The sequence below is a fragment of the Capsicum annuum genome, chromosome 12, assembly GCF_002878395.1.
Source record: "Capsicum annuum cultivar UCD-10X-F1 chromosome 12, UCD10Xv1.1, whole genome shotgun sequence".
Lineage (NCBI taxonomy): Eukaryota > Viridiplantae > Streptophyta > Magnoliopsida > Solanales > Solanaceae > Capsicum > Capsicum annuum.
Genome location: NC_061122.1, coordinates 151,203,960 through 151,214,626, shown reverse-complemented (window position 1 = coordinate 151,214,626; position 10,667 = coordinate 151,203,960). Strand labels below are relative to the sequence as shown.

Sequence of the window (10,667 nt, the reverse complement as noted above, 5' to 3'; positions counted from 1 at the left end):
GGAGGTCACTTTGCACCAGCTCTGGATTCAGCTAACATTTCTGTCAATTGATTATGGCAAGTATTTTGTTTATTAGGAATAGACTAAATAGGGGTTATTTTTTTTACAGTTTTTAGTGATAGCAGTCCTTGGCGATGGTAAAGGTGGATTAAAGTCATTTTATTTTTAGTTGATTAAGCTATGCTTCAAAATGATACTATGCGATCTGGGTGTATGTATTAGTTTATAATTGACACCTCGATTTTGATGAGCTGCTATCTGCTGTAGTAATGGTGTAGATTAGTAAACCATCAGTTCACATTCTGCAGGGTGAATGCATGCCGGATTTGAGTTTTAGAGTAGTCAGGAACAGAGGGAGACTACTTGGCCTTCGTTTTAAATGAAAGTAAACTAATCACCTGGAAAGTGAGGGGGGCTTAACAATCTTTCTAACAGAAGACTTGTTAAATGTTCTTTACAGAAATGGAAGGCAGATGTTTACTGTCTTCAAGAAACAAAGATCAACAAAGATGTGGCCGGCGTTGCTAAAAAAGTTATGGATTTGTCGATGGATGAAATGTGGATACATAGAAGCTGAAGGGAGTAGTGGGGGAATTCTGATCATGTGGGATATAGAGTTTGGGGTGGGGGGGTGGGGGGTGGGGGGTTCATTGGTTGAAGTGGGACAATATGCCATAACTTACAAATTCGAATCAGTTCAAAATTCCTTTTCGTGGTTCCTTACTGGGGTCTATGCACCCCACGCAAGAAGTGAGTTCAAGAAGTGAGAAACTTGAGTGTTGGGAAGAAATTACAGCAATGAAAGCACTGAGTGAGGGTCCATGGATATCTTGTGGGGATTCCATGGATATCTTGTGGGGATTTTAGCACAGTGAGGCACATGGTGGAGAGAAGAGGGTGCTCCAGAATAACTAATGTGATGTCGACTTCTCCAGATGGATAGAGGACATGGAGCTGCATGAACTTCATCTAATTGGAGGAAATTTCACCTGGTTTAGAGGGGTTAGCCATCAGAGTGCTACTAGATTGGATAGATTCTTATTCTCCACGAAATGGGAGGCATCATTCAAGAGCATCAATCAGAAGCTGCTTCCCAGAGAGTGATCTCTGATCATAACCCAATTGTACTTGAATGTGGGAAGTGGGAACAAAAATATTCCTACTTTAAGTTTGAGAATTGGTGGCTCAAGGAGGAGGGGTTTATTGACATGGTCCATAATTGGTGGAGTGGTTTTGTCGTTGCTGGATGTCCAGATTACATATTGAGTGCCAAACTGAAGATGTTGAAGTTAAAACTCAAAGAATGGAGCAAAAACACCTTTTGTGAAACTAGCAGCAGGAAGAACAACCTGCTGGAAGAACTGGCTGATCCTGACAAATTACCGGACAACAGAGATCTTACTGAGGAAAAAATCATGATGAGGGCAACAATCTTAGTAGAACTGGAGGTTTTGGCTAAGAATGAAGAAGCTAGTTAGAGGAAAAAAATTAAGAATTCAATGGTTGAACTAAGGGGACAACAATACTAGGTTTTTTCAAAGAATAGCCATCACAAGAGATAGAACACAATTGAAAAACTGGTAGTAAGTGGGAAGGAAGTCAATGAACCATGGAGATTAAGATAGCTATGATAGAATACTACAAGAAATTGTACACAAAATTTAAATGGAGACCTGATATCAACTTATTGGACTGCCCGACAATCTCTTAAGAGGAACAAGATTGGTTGCAAAGGCCTTTCACTGAAACAGAAGTCTTCCAAATTGTGCAGCAATGTGATAGGGGTAAAGCTCCTGGACCTGTTGGTTTCAGTATGAGTTTCTGTGATGGGGGTAAAGCACCTGGACCTGATGGGTTCACTATGAGTTTCTACGAATCATGTTGGGAAAAATACTAAAAGAAGATTTGATGCAGACCTGCCCAAATTTTCATCAGAATGAACTCTTTGAAAAGTCTATGAATGCCACCTTCATAGCTCTAATTCCAAAAAGCCAGGTGCAGAGGAGCTTAAGGATTTCAGACCTATCAGTTTAATAGGCGAAGTGTACAAAATCATCTACAAACTCATTTCTGAAAGATTGAAGATTGTTATGGGGAAACTGGTAAATGACCATCAACTAGCTTTCTTGAAAGGGAGATAGGTTATGGATGCAGCTTTGATGGCCAATGAATTTGTGGACTCTAGAGTGAAGAAGAATACACTGGGAATATTGTGCAAGCTTGACATAGAGAAGGCATATGATCATGTCAACTCGAACTTCCCGCTTGAAATTACTGTTAGGAATTGTCAAAAAAAATCCTGCTTAAATTTTAAAAGACATGAGATTCGGCAACAAGTGGATAAACTGGATCAAATTTTGTATATCTAGTGTGAAATTCTCCTTAATTATTAATGGTAGTGTCGACGGTTTGTTCCAGTCTTAGAGGGGGTTGAGACAAGGTGACCCTATGTAACCTTTTATGTTCCTATCAGCATGGAAGGTCTAAACCACATGCTCAGGACAAGGGTGGAGGATGGATAAAAGGATTTAAAGCTCAAACAAATTGAGATGATGCGCCGGAAATCACTCATCTCTTTTATTCTGATGATGTTGTGACATTCTGTGGGAAAGAGGTGAACCAGATCAGGCATTTAAGAGCAATCTTAACCATTTTTGAGGGTGTCTCCGGCTTACGTAGAAACTGGCATAAAAGCTATCTTTATCCCGTCAATCAAGTTTAAGATATGCAAAGATTAGCTGAGAACCTTGGTTGCGAGGTATCCTCACTATCTACCACGTACCTGGGAATGCTATAGGGTGCTAAGAACAAAGAGTTAGAGGTCTGGAATCAGGTGGATGTGAAAAGAGGCTAGCAAAGATGGAAAAGTCGATACTTATCTCTCTGAGGAAGATTAACACTCATTAGATCTATACTAGATGGTCTTCCCACCTATATGATGAGTTTATTCCCTATCCCCAAGAGCATTGAGAAGAAAATCAACAGAATGAAAAGATCTTTCTTTTGGCCAGGAAGCAAAGAGAAGAGAGTCTATAATTTGGTGAAACGGGAAACCGTAAACCCAACAGAGAGCAAGGTGGTAGGTGGTCTGGCCATTAAGAATCTCAACATGCAAAATGAGTGCTTGTTACAGATATGGAGGTTTGGAGCACAAGATATGGCTATTTGGAGAAGACTCATCACTGAGAAATACAGCCTAGCTAACTAGTGGATAACTGAGGAAGCTAGGGGTACCTTTGGGTTTAGTTTCTGGAAGACTATTAGAAGATGTGGAGTCAGTTCAATGTCAACACTTCCATCTGAGTGGGAGGAGGATGGACTGAGAACTAATTTTTGGAATGAAATATATGTCAATGGTGATAACCTGAGAAAACTTTTTCCTCATCTATACACCCAAAGGCTGCAAAAGAATGCCTCTGTATCACAGGTTTGGAGACAACAAGGCTGGAACTTAATTTTTAGAAGAGCACTGAATGACCGGGAAGTGGATAGCATTGCAAGTCTGCTGCAGGTGTTGAGCACTTCCGCAGGATGCTCAACGAATCCAGACAAATTAATCTGGAATTTGCACAATAAAGTTACTTTTACCATAAAATCATGTTACTAGAATATGAACAACAGGCGGTTACAGGGTTCTAAACTGGCCTTGGAAATTAATTTGGAAGGTTAGAAGTCCCCTTAAGTCTCTTGTTTTGCCTGGTTGGTGGTCAGAAAAGCGTGGTTAACACATGAGGTCCTACAAAAAAGAGGTCTACTAATTTGCTGAAGGTGTTTTATGTGTCATGAGGATGCAGAAGCAAATAACCATTTGTTCCTACATTGCGAAACAACTGCGAATTTTTGGAACTTGTTCTTTTGTATTCTCGGTGTGAATTGAGTAATGCCTAGAACTACTTGGGAGTTGATAAACTACTGGAAAGAAATTGGGAGAAGAGGGAAAAGTGAAGAATGGTGAAAGACCCAGTTTGCATCTGGTGGACTCTTTGGAACGAAAGAATGATAGATGTTTTGAAGGCAAATGCAATTGGGGAAAAAGTAGTCTTTTCTCCGTTAATGAGGTTCCTCAAATTCAACAATTGGCAAGCATACTGGGATGCTGTGTTGAGTTATTGCCTACCACTTATGTGGGCATGCCCCTAGGCAGCAATCACAAGGCTCTAGGCTCTGAATATTTGGGATAATATCTTGGTGAAGACTGAAAAGAAACTATCAAGATGGAAGGCTTAATATCTTTCTTTAGAAGGAAGATTGATTTTCATCAACTTTGTTCTTGACTCATTACCAACCTATGTGATGTCTTTATCTATGTTGCTTGGACTCTTCAAAAATGTTAATAGGTGCGTGTTGGATTCTCCAAAGTTAGTGTATTTTTGGAGAATCCGACACCGGTGTAGCATCACAAGTGAAGAGTCCACACAAGTTAGGTCGTTATTTCCAATTCAGTCAAAGTGGTAAAAAGGCTAGTCAAGTTAAAGAGAAAGTTTTTATGGCAAGGCAATAAGGAAAAGGCTGTAGTTTGGTGAACTGGAAAATTGTACTTATTAGCAAAGAAAAAGGGGGGTTGGGTATTAGAAATTTGAGATTTCAAAATGAAAGTCTATTAATGAAGTGGCTTTGGAGATACATTGTGGAGGGAGAAACTCTTTGGAGAGAGCTGATTATAGCTAAATATGGAGAGATGAGTCTTTGGTGTACCGAGAGCACTAATGAACCATATGGTGTGTGGGAGTGTAGAGAACAATTAGAAATTTGTGGCTTAAGATGAAAGGAAACTTGTTCATCAAGTTGGGAAATGGAAACAAAACCAGGTTTTGGAATGATGTCTAGATAGACCAATCCCCTCTTAGGGAACTCTTTTTAGACTTGTTTCAAATTTGCGATAATCCTGATGCTAATGTAGGTGATTGCTGGTCAGAACAAGGCTGGGACATCTCTTTTAGAAGATTCCTTAATGATTCGGAGATAGAGAGGGTGGCAGAGCTACTAGGGAAACTAGGGAGTATGAACATAAATACCTATACTAGGGACAAAATTCAATGGAAGCACAACAAAGATGGTCTTTTTCAGTTAACAGTGCATACAAGAGAGGGTTGCATGTTATGGATGGATGCCTTAAATATTACTAGAGCTATTTCTGGAAGGGGGATATACCTACAAAAGTGAAATGCTTCACTTGGTTAGTAATAAGGAAGGCTTTCTTAACTCAGGAAGTACTTCAAATAAAAAGGTAGGCAATTGGTTTTAGGTGATTTTTGTGCAATCTGACAGGGGAAACAAACAACAATCTATATCTGCACTGTTATTTCTCATCATCACAAGTTTGAACTGGATTATGCCAGAGCATACTGCTGAAGTCCTGAGTTGCTGGATCAGGAGAGCAGGTAGCAAGAGTCAAATGAAATGGTGGAAGCTAATACCATTATGTATATGGTGGTTAGTTTGGATGGAAAGAAATGGGAGATGTTTTGAAGATAGATTTAATTCCACTCATAAGGTTAAATGGACTTGTTTAGTATTTTTACTTTTTTGGTGTAAACAACTTTGTATAGAAGACGTAGATCATAGTGTAGACTTAATAGGAAATTTGTAACTGACAGTTTTTGGAGGTGGCTACCGTACCCTTAATGTTGAGGAATACAACTTTACTGGTTTCAAGTAATGCAGTAACACTTAGGGGATTAAGTTGAAATGCCCGAGTTTTTTGTACTGAGATTAAGTTGAAATGCCTTAGTTTTTTGTTCTTCTGGTGTAAATAGGATTTGGTGGGGGAGGTAGTAGCTTTTGTTGACTTCATAGGAGAATTGTAAAGATTTTTATTTTGTTATGGAAGATGATCCACATTTTTTTGTTGCTTGTAAGATCCCACCACATCAATTTTTCTGGATGAAGATTTTGTGAATATTAAGTTACCTTTGTCTAAAAAAAAAAATGGATGGCGCCACAGGTGGTCTGATGTACTCATCCTTCCTCCTTGGGAGTATGGATCGTGAATGATCTGGATGAGGAGTTGTTGGACCTTGCGTTCTTTTGGGATCCCAATCAAGCAATGATTTCTTGATCTTGATCACCAGCATTCAATGTCTCAAGAGGATATGTCTTGCAGCAGAATCAATATACACATTCGCAGGTTGACCCAAAAAAATTCATGTAGCCATCTTCGAACTTCATGGAGTTGGCACACTGAGTTCTCAATTATCCACTGACAATCATGAACTACCCCACATGCCTTGGCCCTACTATCCATGATAAATCTCAGAACACAATACACGCGCCCCTAAATCTCCGAACACCATACATGCACTCTTAACGTCAAGATCACCTAGGAGTTTGTATCAAAGTGACTTGGAATGCGCAATGGCACAAAACCCTCTATCGTTAACCTTCTCTGCAGACAACTCCATAGTGTTTACTTCAGAATTGAAATTCTTTGAGACAACTGATGGCAACTGCCTGAGCCCTCCTTTCCTTCTCACTTGTAAGCGAGTATGAGTGGCTTTGATGATGATCTCAGTCCCCATAGAAGTGACTCTAACCTCCACACCAGAATATCCATCTACTGCCAATTCACATATTAACACCTAATTTAGCTCCACGAAGGACACACCATTTGCCACAAACTTCTTCTTTTGTTCATCTGAGTAGCCTTCGCCGCCTATATGGAGGTTTGGAGTCGTGTTCACTCTTAAAGTTTTTATTACATTGTTAATGGTGTGGAGACGAGAAGATTTGGCTAATAGGCCTTTTCAAGTTTTCAATTAGCAAAATGACCTACTTTCATTTTCTCATTTTAAAACGAAATAAAAAATAACTTTAAGGAAGAATTAGCCTGCAATAACATATTAAAAATTATGAAGCTATTTACAAATATACTTAGAACATAAAATCCTAACTCATTTTTTCAATTTCAAATTACTTTTTTCCCTTTCTTTATATTTTTTCTCCTCCGTTCCTACTAAAAACTCATTGTTTCTTCAACTTTCTCCTTTTTGAAGCTAGTATTTATTCTTAAATGTTCCGTCTCCTCCCAAATTTGTAAGTTTTCTTCTCTCCTTTAATTTTAGTCCATTTTTTTAAAAAAGAAAAAGGTTTGTGTATATATATGTAATCGGTTGGATCAATAATCGATCTGTCCATATATCAGTCGGATGGATTGATAATCAATCTGTCCATATATCGTTCGGATCGATAATCCATCTGTCCATATATCGATCGGATCGATAGTCAATTTGTCCATATATCGGTCGAATTGATAATCAATCTGTCGAATCGATAATTGATTTGTCCATATATCGGTCAGATCTTGGATTGATAATCGATTTGTCCAGATATTGGTCGGATCGATAATAAATCTGTCCATCACAAATCAGGTTTTGAACTAATTTGTAAAATGTGTAAAGGATTTTGGTGGGAGGGGTTTTGTTTAAATTCTATAAGTTGGTGATTTGTGCACTAATTTGTAACTTTTGAAACTTGTAAATAAATTTTAAATCAAAAATAAATTTAAATTTTCAAAAGTGGGTCATTTTCCTAAAAAATAAAAAGAACTTGTAGTCTATTTAATTAAAAAGTAGATTTGAAGAGGCGATTTAACAAAGAATCCCAATAGAGGTGGGACCACCTGGACTTGTTAGATTTCTTATTATTTTAGGAGCCATGTTCACTTCTAAGCGTTTTTTTACCTACTTGGTACAGACTGATATAAAATTTACTTTACTGATCTGAGAAGGGAAAAAAGGAAAAAAAGAAGCAAAGACAAGAGTATGTTGCATCCAATCCAACCCCTAAATTTTTGTTGTTTAAATTTTTATATCTCAGTAATTATTCAATTAAATCCATGTGTTATTTCAAAATTGTATTCTGATCCCTCGTTGGAGAGGCTGGTGTAAGGTGGTTGACTGCATTGTTCAATGAAATTTTCAGGACGGCAAAGATGCCCGAGGCGTGGAGGTGGAGTACCATGATCCCCCTCTATAAGAATAAGGGGGACATTCAGTGTTGCAATAACTATAGGGGGATTAAGTTACTGAGTCACTCTATGAAGATATGGGAGAGAGTGGTCGAGGTGAGGCTGAGACGGATAGTGTCTATTTCGGAAAACCAGTTCGGATTTATGCCCGGCCGCTCGACGACGGAGGCAATCCACCTGGTACGGAGGTTGGTGGAGCAGTATAGGGAGAGGAAGAAGGATCTGCACATGGTGTTTATCGACCTGGAAAAGGCGTACGACAAAGTCCCCAGGGAAGTGCTTTGGAGATGCTTGGAGGTGAGTGGAGTACCGCAGGCATATATACGAGTAATTAAGGATATGTATGAGGGAGCGAAAACCCAGGTGAGGACGGCGGGAGGAGACTCAGAGCATTTCACTGTCCTGACAGGATTGCATCAGGGATCTACTCTTAGTCCCTTTTTGTTTGCGTTAGTAATGGATGTGTTGACGCGGCGTATCCAAGGGGAGGTGCCGTGGTGTATGCTTTTTGCAGACGATGTAGTCCTGATAGATGAGACTCGACGGGGTGTGAATGACAAATTAGAGTTGTGGAGGCAAACTCTGGAGTCTAAAGGGTTCAGGGTGAGCAGAACCAAGACAGAGTATGTGGAATGTAAGTTTAATGACGTGAGGCGGGAGAATGAGGTAGTAGTGAGGCTAGAAGCACAGGAGGTAGGGAAGAGGGATAAGTTCAAGTATCTCGGGTCCGTGATCTAGAGTAACGGTGAGATTGACGAGGATGTCTCGCACCGTATTGGGGCGGGATGGATGAAGTGGAAACTCGCATCGGGGGTGCTGTGTGATAAGAAGGTGCCGCCCAAGCTTAAAGGCAAATTCTATAGGGTGGTAGTCCGTCCGGCCTTGCTGTATGGAGCGGAGTGTTGGCCAGTTAAGAACTCCCACATCCAAAAAATGAAGGTGGCAGAAATGCGGATGTTGCGCTGGATGTGTGGACTGACCCGAGGGGATAGAGTTCGGAATGAGACTATCCGGGAGAAGGTTGGTGTGACTTCAGTGGAGTGTAAGATGCGGGAAGCACGATTGAGATGGTTCGGACACGTGAAGAGGAGGGGCATGGATGCCCCGGTCCGTAGGTGTGAGAGGCTAGCGTTGGATGGTTTTAGACGGGGTAAAGGTAGACCGAAGAAGTACTGGGGTGAGGTGATTAGGCGGGACATGGAACAGTTACAGCTCACCGAGGACATGACCCTAGATAGGAAGGGCTGGAAGATGCGAATTACGGCAGAGGATTAGGGCCAGTTCGGGTCGCTAGTGTAGGGAATTAATTGGTGGGGGTGTATTCCTGTTATGATTCTGTATTCAGTGTTTCGTGTTCCGTGTTCCATGTTTATTACGAATCTGTGTGCTTTCCTCTGCTTTATTATTCCTGCATTCCTGCTTTACTCTGTTTTATATTCCCTATGGGTGCCGTATCTATGTTATGTCATCTGCTGCTGTGCTGTACTATGTGTTTGTGTGATATCTCGTGACTTGAGCCGGGGGTCTTTCGGAAACAGCCTTTCTACTTCATCAGAGGTAGAGGTATGGACTGCGTACATCTTACCCCCCCAGACCCCACTAAGTGGGAATACACTGGGTTTGTTGTTGTTGTTGTTGTTGTTGTATTCTGATCCCAAAAGTATCAAATTTGTCTCTTCTTGTATCACTTGTTGGATACCCAAATCCTAGATTTAGAGATATGAGCATCCAAAAAAATAATAGTAAAATTTGGTATACTTACTGATATCACCCAATTAACCTTATATCAGGTGGTCTCCTCTGGTTCCTTTTAAAAAAAAAAACTATTGCACATATAAATCATATAAAAAATAAAACATATAAACAGTTAGACCATCTCAGTTCTGGTCGAGTGATTCGTTGTCCTCGTTCAGGTTGGAGTTTGGGATTCAACCACGACCTATTTTTTTTAAAAATTTGGGACCCAAGTTGTTGACTTCTTGTAAGAAAAATAAAGTGCAGACAGAAGGGGTTTGAACACTTGACTTCTTGCGGGGTGAGTATAAACTAAACCTCTGCACCTGAAGTTCTCTTTGTTTAAAAACTAAGAGAAAGTTGTACGTAAAGATGGTTTTCATCTATACTAAATTTCAAAAAGTGAAATTTCATTGAGGCGAGTTGTAATAATGTACTTGAATTAAATTTCAATCTGCTTGTGAAAAATTGTGTGTATGCCCTGGTTGGTGTATCATATTGGATACCATATCCAGTACAATAGGCAGCTCGAATTTATTATACGCTTCATATATTATATATCTTAGTTACTTGTTGAACTAATGGTGTTTATTTTGCTTATTGTCTTGTATGACAAATCAAGTATCACTGAGCCTACTTTTTATACCACTAGTTGATGTGTCTCATATTGGATACCATATCCAGTACAATAGGCAGCTCAAATTTGATATACACTTCATAGATTATATATCGTAGTTACTACTTGAAATATGGCCTTTAGGTTGCTTATTGTCTCATATGACAAATCAAGTATCACTGAGCCTCCTTGTTACATTACCGGTTGATATGTTTGGTTTAGTAGTTTTATGTATTTCTGTGATACTGTAAAAGTATACTTCCCTTTTTTTTCTTTTTCTTTTGTAGATACTTGAACACACCTCTTGACAATCTTTAGATTTTTGTTATTTATGTTCACCATTTTCATGTA

General features: G+C 39.5%; 1 protein-coding gene and 1 pseudogene across 7 annotated transcripts in view; one reads left to right on the top strand and one right to left on the bottom strand.

Moving 5' to 3' along the window:
* Nucleotides 1-10,667, top strand: part of LOC107850173 — a 55,488-nt gene that overhangs the window by 23,831 nt on the left and 20,990 nt on the right. The gene's annotated exons all lie outside the window — the stretch shown is intronic.
* LOC107848759 lies at nt 5,901-10,658 on the bottom strand (annotated as a pseudogene).